Source organism: Dermacentor albipictus, chromosome 8 (genome assembly GCF_038994185.2).
Source record: "Dermacentor albipictus isolate Rhodes 1998 colony chromosome 8, USDA_Dalb.pri_finalv2, whole genome shotgun sequence".
NCBI lineage: Eukaryota > Metazoa > Arthropoda > Arachnida > Ixodida > Ixodidae > Dermacentor > Dermacentor albipictus.
Window position 1 is genome coordinate 36,433,885 of NC_091828.1, and position 17,487 is coordinate 36,451,371.

Here is a 17,487-nt window from a genome sequence, read left to right on the forward strand (position 1 = left end):
TAGTACAGGCTACTAAAGAGCAACAACGCTTAACAAAAGCCTTGGTACAATTTGTACGTGTGCGCGTATATATAGGCGCCTGTATACAGGCGCCTACTCACTGAATCTGCTGCATTTTTTCTACTTTATAGAGTATGTATTCCTTATTTCGCTTTCGTTTCCCTATGTATTACTAATACACACAAGCACACACACACACACACACACACACACACACAGATATATATATATATATATATATATATATATATATATATATATATAGTACATAAGAAGCCGATCAAGGAGTTAGTAAGAGGGAAAATAGAGGAATTACGGATCTAGCTACAGAACAGCTATTCTGCTTTAACTCAGGAAGAGGACTTTAGTGTTGAAGCAATGCACGACATTCTTATGGGCATCATTAAGGAGTGTGCAATGCCGAAGACTTGAAAAATTATAGACCGATCAGCTTACTTTCAGTTGCCTACAAAGCATTTACTAAGGTAATCGCAAATAGAATCAGAAATTCTATCAAGCAATGAACCTGGCAAGATTTCGTAAAAGCTGCGCAACAATAGACCATATTCACACGATGTATCAGGTGATCGAGAAATATGCGGACTACAACCAACCTTTATAAATAGCTTTCAGTGATTACAACAAAGCGTTTGATTCAGTCGAAACCTCAGCATTCATGGGGCATTATGGAATCAGGGTGTAGAAAAGCCGTATGTAAAAATACTGAAAGTTATCTGTAGCAGCTCCACAGCAACCGCAGTCCTCCATAATGAAAGCAACAAAATCCCAATAAAGAAAGGCGTTAGCCAGCGAGATACCATCTCTCCAATGAAATTCACAGCTTGCAATTCACAGCGTGTTTACAGGATGTATTCAGAGACCTGGATTGCGAAGAATTGGGGATAAGAGTTAATGGACAATACCTTAGTAACTTGCGAATCGCTGGTGATATTGCCTTGTTTATTAACTCAGGGGAAAAATTGCAATGCATGCTCACTGACCTGGCGAGGCAACGCAGAAGGGTGGGTCTAAAGAGTAATCTGCAGAAAACTAAAGTAATGTTTAACAGTCTCGGAAGAGAACAGCAGTTTACGATAGGTAGCGAGGCACTGGGAGTTGTTAGGGAATATATCTACTTAGGGCAGGTAGTGATCGCGGATCCGGATCACGAGACTGAAATAATCAAAAGAATAAGAACGGACTGGGGTGCGTATGGCAGGCATTCTCAGATTATGAACAGCAGGTTGCCGTTATCCCTCAAGAGAAAAGTGTGTAACAGCTGTGTCTTACCGGTACTCACGTACGGGGCGGAAACCTGGAGGCTTACGAAAAGTTTTTTTTTTAAATTGATGACGACGCAATGAGCTATGGAAAGAAGAATGATGGGTGTAACGTTAAGGGATAAGAAGACGGCAAATTGGGTGACATCTTAGTTGAAATCAAGAAAAAGAAATGGGCATGGGCAGGACATGTAATGAGGAGAGAAGATAACCGATGGTCATTAAGGGTTACGGACTGGATCCCAAGGGAAGGGAAGCGAAAGCAGGGGGCGGCAGAAAGTTAGGTGGGCGGATGAGAATAAGAAGTTTGCAGGGACGGCGTGGCCACAATTAGTACGTGACCGGGGTTGTTGGAGAAATATGGGAGAGGCCTTTGCCCTGCAGTGGGCGTAACAAGCTGATGATGATGATGATGGGGTAGTCGGTGAAGTATAGGAGAGGCCTTTGCTCTGCAGTGGGCGTAACCAGGCGGATGGTGATTGTGATGATATATACTGTGGGCATTTGTATCACGAACGTCATCTTTCTAAACTGTGCATAAGCATTATCATCGCTTCACATATTCCTTGTCGGCGGACTAGCTCATGCTTTTGGAATAAAAGCATCGAGTAAAACTGCTGCTTTTCAAGAGCTGGAGGTGCTGTAAGTTCCTTTGACCTCTCCACATTCATTTCCTGCAGCTGCCTTCTGGTCGCTATTTACGCCAAGTACCCAGCGACATGCCCCAAAATGAGCCAGTAGCGTCCACTGGCCCCATTAAGAGCCAGCCACCCTCCTTCCTGGTCTGTAAGCAGCCATAAGTGCAATCCTTAGGTGTTCGTGTGCCTGCTTGGCGATGACGTCGAATACTTGCTAGGAAACTACGATTGTGTAAGCACCTTTAACCACTAGGACAACGCTTCTGAATTACGGAACGTTGCCTCCTGCGTCATTGAGGTCGCGAAGCCATGGTTTAAGAATGATGAGAGGGACTTCCGTGATTAGTGTCCTTTCAGAGAGCATCTTCGGTGTTTTTTGGCATGCCTATGTTGCACTCTGAAGTTGGGAAGAAGCTCTCTGGGTGCATCCAGCATTATGGCGAGTCCTACACATCACAAATTTAGGATGTTCTCGCGCTTTGCCACCGCGTCGACAACGCAAACCAGAAACTGGCTGTATCCTGTACCTTCTGAAGGGCATTGGATCTATCACTTTCAATGCTCTTGCGGCGCAAAATCCTAAGAGTGTACACGACGTCATCTCTGTGTGTCACCGCCTCGATTCCTTGCAATGAATCATTTCGCACCCCGACTCGTCCAACGACCCCCCGACCAGCAGTCTTGAGCTCCGAGGTCTCATTCGAGGTCCCAATAGTGAAGAGCTGTAAGCTCACACTTTCTCACCTTCCCTCAACACTCGTGTTCATCCTGCTGCTACCGTCCTACGTGGTATCATTACAGAGGAGTTGGTCTCCCTGAACAGTGCCTATGAACCAGCCACTTCTCCTTGCCTACCACCGCCTTCGTACACCCACATTGCTGCAGTACTACCCCTGTCTCCTTGCGCCACAGCCGCTGGAACGGTTCAAGGTCATGTAGCACCTTTACTTACGCGAGGTCCCAATCCGCCTGATTTCCTGGCGTCAGTCGCATCCGACTTCCTACTATCTCCCGGTATTGCAGACGCCGCCTACAAGACGAACGACGAGGCTACGCTGCTTTTGAGAGCGATGCGCATTCTCCTCCTCGATCATAAACTGACTCATTGATAGTCCGTGGTCTCACCGATCTCCGTCTCCGGCCCGCTTCTCCAACACTCACCGAGTTCACGTACGTCGAGCCGCCACTTCCCATCGCCATTCCGACGCTCTGTTTCTCCGTTTTGCCTGTCTTCTCGACTCCCTGTCCAGCGCCCGGAAAAATAACCAGTGCAGTTTTTTGACGGAAAGGTGCAGGTTCGCGAACTGTTCTAATTCCTCCTGAACGCCTGTCAAACATGTTATCCATGTCTGTGCAATGTGTGCAGTTATTGGCTTTGGTTTACACGGGAGCTACTATTTTTGTTATGCTTGTGGACATCTGCTCTGGCTTGACGAAATTGAAAGCCCCTTGCATTTACCATTTCTGAGCAGAGATGATGATGCAATTATTCGACCCTCCGCATGATGTATTGCACACGTCATCATTGATAGCATCCATCACCACATTCAGTTTGCGATTTTATTCCCTTGCTCTCACGAACTCATTTTAGGATGGGACTTTCTCTCCTCGGCATCCACTTTAATTTCCTGCCGCCAACGCGTTGTGCAATGACCGAAACCGACAATTCTGCTAATGTCGACGAAAGAACATTGCCTTTCTTCATAGCTGCCGATTCTGTGCTCGCTCCTGGCCAGGAGCAACTTATTATCTCCCTCATCTCCCGCCCTCACCGGCACTGATATGTTTTTCATTCCGTACAATGGATCGTCAGTGCTGTGCAACACTTGACGCGGTGCGCGGAAACTACCTCTGTTCGCGCAGGGACTGCTTTGAAACTGGCTGCCTTCTTCCTTCAAGCTATCTACCTACGCCACGGAGCCCCTGGCTTCCTTTTGAGCGACTGCAGCAAGCCCTTTCTCTCAAACGCGCTTGATGAAGTTCTCCGAGGTTGCAACACCGTGCACAAAACAACCTTCGGCTACTACCCCCAAACTAATGGTCACACAGAGCGATATTATCGTACGCTCAGTGATATGCTGTCCGTGTAAATCCAACCTGACCATCTTAACTGGGATGCCATTCTCCCCTTTGTGACATTTGCCTACAACGCCGCAGTCCAGCGCGCGGCAGGCTACTCTCAGTTTTTCCTAGTCGATTGCCCGACATTCAACTACTGCCCTCCACGTTTCTTTCTTTCCTGGAGATGCCAACGCTTCTCCATTCATTTGTGAGCAGTTTGTGTCTCGTCTTGCTCAATGCAGCCACCGTGCTCGCATAAACACCGAGGCGAGCCATCAAGACCGAAAGAGTCGTTATGATGGGACTCAACGTGTTGCTTTATACCGATCTGGCGACAATGCACTGCTTTGGACCCCTCTGCGAATGTCTGGTTTATGCAAAATTATTCAATCTCGGTACACGGGCCTCTACCAGGTCATAGAATAGACCTCCCCACTGAACTACCGCGTTACATCTGTTGACACATCTACTGACCAACGCTGCCGCGGGACAGAAATCGTGCATGGTTCCCGCCTCAAGCCTTACCATCGGCGCTCTACGTTAGCTTAATTTGCAGCCAGGCTGGGCGGTCCCGTGCACGTGGGCAATTAGTGTGGGCATTTATATTTTAGACGTTATCTTCCTCACCTGTACAGAACCATAACCATCGCTTCATATCTTTGTCGGTGCGCTAGCTCGTGCTTTTGGTACACTCTTAGCACGGTAACCTTTACTAAAGGGGTACATTCTCACAGATTTGTGCACCTTTAACTTATAAGTTACAAATCAACCTTTACAAATTTAACTTCTATTAAAGGTAAGAAAGCGTGCACCTCAACTAGAGGTTACAACACTTTAACCTCTAGTATAGGCATACAGTATTGAGTGTCTTTGCCTAAATATAAAGGTTACTTTTACAATATACCGGTTGAACGATTAAAATGTTCACACAAAGCGGCTTGCAGGAGGTCCCAGATGGACACCGTGCTGCGCATGCTCCGTATATAGAGCCGGTGTCGCCTAGCAACGGGGACGCGGCTCTTCTTTCTGCGGTATGTTTCATAAAAGCCCGTTGCTCTGCGCATGCTCCGCCAAGGCAGTTGTCGCCTAGCAACAAAGGTGCGTCTCTTCCTTCTTTCGCGCTTCTTTCTGCTTGCGCCTCTTCTTTCTGCGCGCTTCTTTCCGCGGCCGGATTAAGCAGACTACAACCGGGCGCGGAGAAATGTGAGCCTTCGCGGAGGAAGCCCCTCGGCCAGTCCTTTCCGGACGCTGCCTTCACATGCGCTTGCGCTTCGAAATAGTTCACGTGTCCACCTCGTGCGGTTTTCGGGACAAAGGGTGTCGCTGTGTCTCTCTGAACCTAAGTAAGAAAAAAGAAAAAAAAAGAAACATTGCGTTTTGCAAGCAACTTAGACCTTACGCATACCGCAACATCTCTTGTTTGGCCTAAAAAATATTAAGACAAAATGCAGCCTACTACCCCAAAAAGTACAACAAATGTGACCGTGGGAGCCAGAGAAATTTCTTTACTTTTGAATAGTATATTGTAAGTGACAGACTCATTTTTTTGGGCTACAGTTCTGTAGCTGCTAATCAATAAATGAGGCAAATTTTTGCTTTGCCAACGACAAGTGTTCAGACTTTTGGCTCACGCTGTTGCAGTTTTTATCCTCCTGCACATGCGTTTGTATTTACTCGGTGGATTGTTCCTAAGGTATCATCTAGCACGCGAAAATGAAAAAAAAAAATGAATTTCAGCTCACTGATTCTACTTTTTAATTTTTGCATGCTGAATGATACCCTTGGTACAATCCACACAGTAAACGCAAATGCATGCGCAGGAGAAAAACACAGCACTGGTAAAGGGCCTGAACACTTGCCGTTGTTCATAAGCAAAGCAAAAATTTGCTTCATTTATTGCAAATAGCTACACAATTGTACCCAAAAACAGTATGCGTCTGTCACTTGCTATGCCATTCGTAAGTGGAGATCTGTACTCCCGCACTCCTCCTTGTTGTGCTTTGTGATAGCTAGAGAATTTTTTTACTAGATATCATTGCAGTCGAAGAGATGTTGCGGCTTGCGTAAGTTGCCAGCAAAACGGAGTTTTTTCTTTTCTTTTTTTTTGCTTAGGCTGAGAGAGACACAGGGACACCCTTTCCTGTGGAAACTACACGAGGTGGATAGGTGAACTATTTCGAAGCGCAACCACGTGTAAAGACAATGTCCAAAAAGGACTGGCCGAGCGGCGTCCTCCGCGAGGGCTCACGTTTCTCCGGGCATGGTTGTCGGCTGCTTAATCCGACCGCGAAAAGAAGCGCGCAAGAAAGAAGAGGCGCAAGCAGAGAGAACCGCAAAAGAAGGAAATGACACACCTCTGTTGTTTGGCGGCAGCCGACTCGGTGCACCATGCGGAGATTTGGCCTTTCTGGAACAAAACCCAAGGTGGCGCCTCCCCGTTGCTAGGCCGCACCCGGCTCGTCGGACCATGTAAAGAGCGGGGCCCACATGAAATTCTCTGAAAAAAAAAAGGAACGCTCAACTGAATGCGGTGTCAAAAGTTTACTTTCATTTAAATCACTTAAATCGTTGTATTTCGGCCAACGAAGGGCTACCATGATACTACTATACTGTATCCCTTGGGATTTCTGACGAAATGAAACTCCCCGTGGGGCACCTTTTGAACAAATATGTAACGGTAATGTTCTCAAAAATACAGTTCAAGACACAATTTGAACGCCTGAGGAGGAGGCGCCGTTAGCTTGTATAAATAATCTGAGTATAAATTGACAGTTCCACAGGCAGTATAAGGTTAACTTCAGAATGCAACATCTTTATTTGAAAATACAACATAGAATACACCAGAAGTACAGCAGGCCTTGCTGGCACATGACTAGATCTGAAAATGCAACAGAATACTATCACTTGCATCATAACACAGGAATTTTTAAAATCATATCACCGTGTTTCAGCCATGCATGTCGTCAATAACTTCGTGTTAACTGTCCATGTAAAAACTTGTACTGCTGTCAGGAAGCAAGAAAACAAGGCAAATATTAGTATATGAGATTGAAGGAACAAAAACTGGACACTTGTGTTCAGATCCACATTGGACACTACATAAAAAAAGCTTTACACATCAATGTGCAGCATTAGAGCAGGTCAATAAAGACGTTGCCAATGCAATGTAGCCGATGCAAAGAATATACAAAGTATTGGCTATAGGTGAACCTAAAAAAGAAGACTGGACCACAAGGCCATGCATGCATGCAGCCCATCTATACCTGAGCAACGTTTCCTTAGTGTTAGCATTGACCACCACTGGCATCAAAAGACAACTTGTTGCTCTTACAAACATCAGACAAAGCTTAATCAGGAGATGTGCGAAGTGCTGGCTTGTGGGCCAAATGACAAAAGGCTGGAAGTGGTGATGCTTACAGCATAGTGAACTCTCAGTTTAGATCCTTTTGACAATGCAAACGTGAACATTTTTTATTAAAATTACTACATGACACATTTTACTGTCTAGCTAACAATGTCAAGGATGGGATTCAAACTTCTTGAATGCACTACCTATTTAAAATAAATATTGAAAAAGGTCATTTGGGCACTGCTATGCAGAGTACTGCACAATTACGCTATCATCTAGAGGCTAGCAGTTAGAATAACTCAGTGACAAAGAAAGGCCGCCATAATTCACATTGCACGAATTTAAGAATTTTGAGCAGCTAAATAAAATACTTGTGCACAATACTAAATGCCACTTGCATGAATGGATGTATTACCTCAGTAATTTTCAATAAAACAGTTATAGAATGGCATGCAACTGTAATGCACAAAATGATGCATCTGTTCACCACCTCCTGGCAACAAGTGAACATTAATGCAAGGTGAAAATTGTTAACTAGACTTTGAATCAAATCACATTCTTTTTCTTCAGAAGAGCAAAGAAACACTTCAATCTGTTATTTATGAGCCCTCTAGGCACAACATTGCTGGGAAGCACAAGTTTCTGAATCAGCGCCAGGAATGGTGCAAATGCATATGGATAATCGAGGTTCTTGATGTAGTAGGTTAAAATACAATAAATTACAGCTAGCTCCAGGCTGCCGTTCGAGACCCAAATTATTTCTTGCCTGCTGCCAGCATAAACACACGTTTGCTCGCTGCATGTGTAGACGTGGGGAGCTGCAATCTGGATATCACCACTGGGCAGTGGAGCCTACAAGGACACTTAGAGCCTATAAACATTCGCCTATCAAACATTAAATATGCACAGCATAATGTGAACTGACGAAGTAAAATTTATCAAAAACGTGCAGTACTGCAGATGCAGAGCACAACTCAACCCGAAAGAGCCCAACCATTCTACATCAAGGAAAATTAGAACTGGCTCACCTTTAGCTCTCATTAAAGCATGCAGGAAAAAGCAATGAAATGTTATTTTACCGAAAGTAATCAGTATAATACCAATTTTCGTTTGTTTGCTCAACTATATACAACTGAAATCTCACTAAAGGATACTACTGTTTAGCGCGTAATTATGCCCTGTTCCCACAAGATACGCATTAACGAGATTTCATCAGGTAAATTGGTGCAGCATCGCACACTTCATGAGCTGGCTGTGTGCACGTTCCGTCCGGCAGGATGTCTCTTACGGTTTTTGCTTACCTCACCTTTATTAACTTTGAAATGCAATAAATCACATTTAAATTAAATTGTTAAATATAAATTAACAATTTCATCTAATTTCATTAATTTGCTCCTTCTCTACATTCTGTGCCTTCATGTGTTAATTATCGTGCAGTCTAGCTAAACGGAAGTAGTGAATAAAAAATAGCACCAAAATACTACCACACCTCAATTTAAGCGCATATAAAGTATGAGCAATGCCTCCATCCTTAGTATTATTTCAGGGGAAGAAAATCTAAGGTGACAGCATTAAATCGTGTAATGATGCTCCGCTCGACTCGCACCACTGACCAATACAAATGATAATGCTACAATATAAGTACTGAACAGGAACACAGATGTGAGTAAAAGTAATCACAAGGTGAATGCAGAGAGCTTTCTGGACGATATGTGAAAAGTTTACAAATGAGTGTAATATTTAGTATCGTTACATTTGAGATGTTTTCCTTATGAACTAGTAAATTATATTTCACATCACATACCTTGGCCGCATTCAGTATCGCGGATCTCTTTCTTCATGGCAACTACTGGGCTGTCAAGTGGGGGCTCTTGCACATGGGACTACGGTGCGGAGTCTGGAACAAACAAGTGAAAACAAAGCACCGAATAAAACCAATTCTTTCCTGTATGCGCTATGCATTTACCTTTAGAGCAGCCAGGTTGTGATTCTTGCACAGGCATTCAGGCCGATTCATTTTCTATGGAGGCACCAACTGGGACAGTCCTCTGTAAAGCAAAAAAAAAAAGAAAAAGAATATATATAGATCCCACGCACTGTGGGAATCGATGCAAGCAAAGCTTTCTGTGCTGTTTGCGTTCAGTGGCAATATTTGGCGGTGATGTTGACGGCCTACGACAGTCGTGATGCGATGTTAAATGTTACCTTACGTGCACCACTTGTGTTTGCCTACGTAGTACACCAAACAGCGAGGCGTGTTTGCTCGAGGCATTGTTGTGCGCCATTGTTCGTATGCTGCAAGCAATTTAGCACTGCCATTCTTCACACGGGCGCATGGCATCGTGGCTGAAATGTTTATTTGCTCGACAGCCGCTTGCGTGTTGTCGTCTTGACGCTGCGTGTTGTCGTCTTGACGCTGCGGTATACTGAGTGCAGCTTTGCGTCTGCACGCCTGCATCAGTTGTCATCATGTACAAACTTGCAGGGTGTTTATTTTTCTGAAATAGCAGAAACGTGCCGTTTCATTCTTAAACTAACATTTTTACAGTTTCTCCGCAACTGTTGCCATTTCTAGTAGCGACTCTTCTTTTATTTAGGCGACCCCAAATGAAGCATGCTTTCTGGTGGCGTCTTTCCATTCTTCCACATCATACTATGTATGCAAGGCGCCACGAGCGAATATCAACTATTATTCATCCGTTTGGTCAGGGCGTTGGCTTTACAAATTCTCTGTACTATCTTTCCATTGACTATCTCCCCTCTGGAAATTGGCACGTGAGTACAAAAGCGCTGCAGCTTCTACAATGCTTATACCGCAGGCTAACGCGTAATTACAGCGCTCCAGAGGTAATTGTGTCGATGGCCGAGGAGTTTCAGAGGACATTGTTACGACTAAAGAACTCCAGAGGGCATTGTGGCGACGCCCGCGCAGTTCTTGCTGGAAAGGGCTCACAGACGTCACTCCCGCGTCCCTACTATGTACAAGTACAATGTAATTTCTCGTACACTGCGTACATTATGTACATTACGTACTCAACCACTCCCCGACGCCGCGTGCAGGTCAGCGACAGCAGCAGCAGTGGAAAAGCCGAAGGAAGTGGCAAAAAAAGCTTCGCTTTAAAATATTTGATACACTAGGCAATCAAAAAAGCTTTGGCCAACATTCCACATTATACTAACCATATTGCACTGAGGAGACTAGATGTGCAAGCTTCCACAGTTTCATGTGACACTGAGGCCTCGAACAACGGTGCCTGGCACATTGCATTGCACCTTTGCCTCGGCTGCATTTTTCGTTTCTGAAATTATAGACGCAACGAAACGACATCATTAGTGTTCACAAAGTAATGCAGAGCGCATTGCAGAGCTGTAGGCAAAAAAAAAAAGACGCGTACATAAGCAAAATTCGTGCGAAAGCTATATAACATGTATTCTCTGAAACAACGCTGTATATAATTATACATCATTGTGCGAAATTGGAATGCAAGTTGTAAGAGAAGGGGTGACGTTGCGGTAAAAAGAGAATTGTGTATTCTTCGCAGTTAGTCAATGCTAACCACCGATTCTTATGTTAAATTACTGGCCCGTTTGACTAAAAGAAAATAAAAAACACGCATTTTTACCCAAAAAGCGAAGCACTAATAGCGATAGCAAAGCATTAGACCACTACTCAAACTAAGGTACGTAGTTTTACCTGCCGTAACAGTAATCATTAGCTTATTAATAACCATGGTGTCACGCGAGCACAGGCATTAATGAACATATCTCATTTGACGACCGCGAACAATCGCTATCAAGTTGACTTGAAGAACGCAGAGGGGAGCGAACTTTTGTTTAGTTACTCCCTTAAACGCGTCTCCGAACTTTTGAGATTACGCGACCTCCAGCACTACTCGCACCGAAAGAAAGCAGAAATGCAACCACGAACCGCCTCGGCTTGCCCGACCTCTGCACACACCGCAGATTACCTCCAGGCCAGGGCGCGGGCAGTCACGCACCACCACAGCATGGCTAACGGAGGGTGCACGAGGCGAGTTGTGCAATACTGAACGATTTCTGTCAAGTACATCAGCCCAAAGCACGGCGTCAGTACAAGAAACGTATTGTTGAGGTCATTTAGTTGCCCTGACACAACTCATCCCGCCGACAAGCTCAATATTTTAGAAAGGTCTAATCCAATATTTGCACAAAATGACAACATGACAACATCGAATTTAGCTCAATGTAAATCGAAGAGCATAAAGAAGCAAACATATCAACAATAACCTTTTTCAGAAACACTTACGCGAAGCGAGAGCATGCATCATGTCAAATGTTGAATTGCGAACTATAAAGAATTCACGTACTATCCACCCAAAAATAATTTAAAGCAAAAGTTCTGCTTACCGAGATCACATATTTTTCCGTGTGCATTTGGGACGTGGTCACTATAGTCACACCTCACCAGGTTGTCACTTTCCGACAGGCGCAGAATGGTGTATCGCTTGCACTCACAACCCGGCTCGTTGCATCGACCGCGCAACACACCGAAAAGGTCTCTGCTGCACAAAGGCAGGAGGGTGCAGCGGATGGCGCAAGTTCCCAGTAGAAGCGGTAATAACTACTGCAGGCTACAAGTGGTGGCAGCACACAATGGTGATCGGATGGTATCCAAACAAGTCAAATATAATGGCGGTCTCAGAACGACAACAACGACAGGACGACAGCGCGTTAACCACTCCCGCCGGCTCCGAGCCTCCCGCTCCCGCTTAAAACCTTCCCAGCGTGCAACTCGAGCTGTCTCGATTGGGCCGAGGAGGAGAGATGATAGCACCGTGGATGGCCGCGCTCCGGTGTGGCTGATGCCTGCTCGCTGCCGCCATGTTAGAAAAAGGCACTTAGAGGCACAAGCAAAACCGAAAAAAAAAAATGAAAACAAGCAATGAATTACAGAAGTAAACGTCAGAGGTGCCAGTGATTTTATTGGTGTGATGGTGGAAGCATTTCGTGTTTGGACAGTGGTAAAGATTTCATTTCTCAGTTGGCGGCTTCACACATTTAACGCTCTTTTCATCTGTCTATGCCTCCTCAAAAAGACAACGGAGCGGACGGCGCTCGCTTGTATGTGAGTGTAGCGGCATCCTGTTCAGTTCACTGAACGTTTGGCGCGTTTCGTGTCTGCTGTAACTTAAATTTGCGGTCGTTGTAATGCCAATCTTCGGCACAGCTTATAATGCCCAAAGAAAGTTGGCAGTGGAATCAGTTGCTACAAGTTTTTAAAACATCCTAAGTGCAATGCAGAATTGTTTGCCGACATGTAGGTTGTTTATTTCAAAGCAGTTACGCCGGTCGCGTAGCGCGTACAGCATCCCCAGCTCCCTCGCCGCGCGTTTATACTTCAGTACGCACGCTGCCTAGCTGGTACCGCGTGTCGGCATGGTTTTCTTAGGCACGCGCTTCTTGCACACTAACTATTAACCTCATCTTGAGCGCTTATGGTTGAATTAAGCATGGGAAATTTTTGGTTGACAGCATCAAGGCAGTGCAGGGAATGAAACGAACCCGGTTAAAGGCAGAAAATGTATGCAGACAACTGAAAGGTTCTGAGCAGGGACATTTTAGTAGACAAGTTGAATTATATTGATATGTGATAGAACCATCCAATGTTTTCAACAACCTTTTACTGAAAGACCCAACGCGTTCGTGTGCTTTTCTTCTGCTGTTCTTCCTCGCCTCGTACATGAATTTTGTTAAAACATATTCAGTTTTTCTAAAGAAACTCGCCCGCCATTGTTTCTCGTGTTGAAATACCGATGTTCTATGCCTGTCTCATGGTGGTTAGAATGCGTGCGAGAGCAGGGGGCTTCCGTCACGTTCGACTGCTGGGTTTCCGCAGGCAGTGCATGCCACATCATTCGATGACACAGTCTTCGTTGCTGATACTTCAAATAAGGCTGTGCGCCATGTATGGAGGGTCGTCAAAGAACAGCGCGCAGATGAACTTGCAAGTGCGATTATGCTTGATTTATTTTTTGGTTTTAAATCGTGAAAAATGTAACTGCTTGGCTGACAGAAATTAAGACCGAATACAGCCCGAACTGCCGAAGTCCTACGTTTGTAATAACCAGATCATAAATGCAGAGCACGAACACATTAGGATACATTTATCAGCAAACGTCCAATCCATGATGTAGGTCTCCTCACTGATGCGCTGCAGTGTTCTTTAGAGGTTAAAATCTAAAGGTTACAAGGCGCTTTGCGCTGAATTAACCTTTAAATCCGTCAATTTTGACTCTTGTAACCTATAGATATATATATACGTGACAACATTTAATTAAAACATCAACATATTTCGCATGTAACCTTTATTTTATAAGTTACTCGTGATTACAGGTTACCATAAAAGGTACCGTGCTAAGAGTGTATAAAAGCGCGGAGTAAGATCTTTATATTTCTGTATTTGTAGTAAAACTTCCTCTACCTTTGTGAATAATTCCTTGTGCTGTCGTCATCTTTACAAACAACAGCAGGTGGGCTCGTGGTTTATGGCCTCGTTGGCCACTTGTCGCGGGCAGCCAGATGCGAAAATAAAACCAGGCGGTTGGACTGTTCCTTCTCGTGTCTGCATTTCTTCTTGCATGGTTCCTTCTTTCTGTATTGATACTACTCATAAGCGAAGAATAACGAAAATAAAATGTGATAGGGTAATATTAGTACCGCACTTCCTCCGCTTTCTTCTGTTGCTTCCGGAGGTGCAATAGATTCCCCGCGTCATTACTAACTTCGACGAAAGCCGTTCCACCTCGCGGGATTTACACAAGAAAGATTAAGATAAACAAACGTTTGGGGTGGGGTTGGAAACAAATATTGCACAGTGTTTTTCTCCACGGTCAACATTGTGAGCCAGAAAAAAAAAAGAACATTATCCAATAGTCTCTACATTGGAGTATAGGAAGCGTACAGTAATGTGCTCCAGGCCACGCAAAGAGTAAGTGTGTCGAAGACTTGTGCGGTTATCCAGCTCGAGTCTGCAATGCTTGTACCACAAATAGCGTTCGCCGAATCCACGCGCATACTGAGACTCCAACAACAGCAACATACGAAAGTACGGCAAATGGGATTGCGAATTGCTACGCGTGCCAGTGTGTCTGACGCTTCCCTCCGGGAATATTGCTGAGATGATCTTCGCGGATAATAGAATGAAGCGATCAGTGCCGCTCAGAAAGGGGAACGTTCCCGAAGTAATAGAGCTTGGATTTCCTTGATTCTTCCGGGACGAACGCCCCCTGGGAGTCGATGCAATCATTGCACGAGCGAAGTCTACCGGGTGAAGATTGCGTCGTTCAAGTAATCGGCGACATAAACCAAGTTCATGAGCCCCGACGAGATTTTTATGTGGCTCCCTACATTGTGCTTACATCGAATCCCTCGCTAGTTTTTACTACCGCCACTGAGTGAGGCTAGGTATGCAAAAAGAAACCGAAGCTAAAATAATAGCAAACACTTAAGGTGATCAAGAGGACACAAGAAGATGTATCCATTTTTCGGGAACAGAAAAAGGTAAAAGACCGGTCAGAGTTACGTACCAAATTAATGTGTTGATTTGGATCTGTGTAGCAACGAATAAGTAAATCCGACAAAGTGGATAACTGGGCGAGTCGATTAGGGAGAAATCCAAATGAGAATAAAGGCAGGGAGAGTCATCGTGTTGGCAACCCTAGCTGGTAAGATGTAAAGTGGGGTAGAAAGAGCGCTGCGATCACACAAGAGGGTGTGCAGCTTGTTGGATTATCTAAATTTTAGATCAGGCCATTGGTAACGATAGACTCAAGTACTACTGTGTGAATTTTTTTTTTTTGCGCCAGCGATTGTGGCTGAGGTCCGAATAATTTATAATCAGAAAATGTTCTTGAATCCGATCCGTTCAACGAGTTCCAGAGAGACGTCCACGAGTGTTGTTTTGATGGAAGGTACACGGCGGGTACACGATGGTATTCTCACGTCCGAAAGTACCCCTTCTAGGATTGCTAGTACCATGCAACTGGTATTTCCCGCTTCAAATGAACGTTGGTCTCATAGATGTTGTTTGTTGTGACGTTCAGGAATGCTCGTTCGTTTTGTTTCCGAATGGCTCGTTCTCTGACATGCCATTCTTACGATTTAGCTACAATTCCAGATAATAAAGCAGATACTTTCATCGTTAAGGAAATAAAATGAAAAAAATTGGTTTTGTTGCGAGACAGCTGCATGGCATTAGGAAAAAGGACAATGGAAAAAATAACAAGAACGTTTATTTCTTAATATAGAAACCCACGAGAAACTGGTGCAAGCATGAAAAAGAATACGGGGATAATAATAATAATAATAATAATAATAATAATAATAATAATAATAATAATAATAATAATAATAATAATAATAATAATAATAATAATAATAATAATAATAATAATAATAATAATAACAATAATAATAATCTCATTTATGTCCATGCCAGGACGAAAGCCTTTGCCCGTGGTATCCGATGTTTCGTGTCTTGCGCCATCTGAGGCTGTGTTATCCATACAAATTTTCTAATTTAATCACACACCCCTTCGTTTTAGGTTGTCCCCAACTACGGGTCCTTTCTCTTGGCACTGATTATGGAACTCTACTAGACCACCGGTTATCTGCCCTTGCGCATTACATAGCTGTTAAAGTTAATTTATTCCATTGAAGATCCACCGCAGAACACCATGCCCATAAAAATGAAAAAAGAAAATGTTCGCAAAACATTGCAAAACAAATTGTGCATCTTGAATAATGAAAAGACATTACCTGCCTTAACCCCTGACGCTTATCTTCGTCTAACACGCGCAGAACCAAGTAGTCTATATGCACACATGCTCTGGATTCCGTTGCGGGCCCACGATATGAGAATTGTCGGTCGGTATAGACCTTTTTCCTGGGCGTGAGGAAAAACGTCGGAACCGGCGCACTGCGAGCCTTTCCTCCTCTCTAGCTTGTGTGGTTTTTTTTTGTGGCGCAAGGGCCAGGTTTGGCCAAAGAGCGCCATGACAAGTGGTAATGTTCACGATGTAATATGGAAGATGTGACTTGGCTGTAAAGTGGCCTAAAAATATTCGCTGTAAAGTGCGTAAAATTAACTTGTTATAAAATTATGGCGATGACAAATCGCGAATACTATGAACATTAAAATCCATCGTAGGAGAATGACGCAAAGTAGAAAAATATAGGATGTTAAAATTACTTGGAGCACTGCTGCCTCGCCAGGCCCTTGAAACACAAGGGCCTAGAGGCATGTGCGATACGAAAAAGCTATCGCAGCGGCATCCTCTGAAGAGAGGACCCGCTACGAACATGTGGGGCTAAAAACATGCAAGACAACATCTTTCAGAAAACTTAGGACTGCGTTGGTGTCAAATAAAGGTTCTGGGCCGAGTAACATGACAGGATGAAGGGGGATGTGCTGTCGGTATGCTAAGGGAAAATGTTTCTTTCTTTCATATTCGGCTTTCCGACACTCCAGCAGGACGTGGAGGATGGTCAGCCTCTCCCAGCATCTACCGCAGGTTGGAGGATCATTTTCAGTGAGTAAATAGTTATGCGTGCCAAATGTGTGTCCTATTCTGAGACGACAGAATAGGACATCTGTTCGGCGTGATTTTGTTACGGAAGGCCAGAATCGTAACTGTGGCTTTATCACGTGGAGCTTATTATTTGTTTCCGCGTCCCACAGGAGTTGCCAGTGGTTGCGTAGTTTCCTCCGTAGAAAGGGCTTCAGATCTGTGACAGGAACTGCAGTGGTGGGATTAGCAGAATGCCATACAACTGACTTGGCCATCTGGTCCGCCAGAACATTACCTTCGATGGCCCTATGACCTGGCACCCAGCATATAATCACATGCTGGTTAGATACATATGCTTTGCATAAGACGGAATAAAGTTCGATTATGACAGGATTTTTGTGCTTACAGAACGATATCAAAGCCTTCACAACACTTAGGGAGTCAGTATATATGACTGATTTTTTGAGTTTTGATTTCCTAATATGCTTCACGGTCGACAATATTGCGTAGGCCTCAGCCGTGAAGATACTAGTTTCCGGATGCAGTACGTCGGATTCCGAGTAGGATGGACCGACGGCTGCGTAGGACACCCCGTCGTGTGACTTTGATGC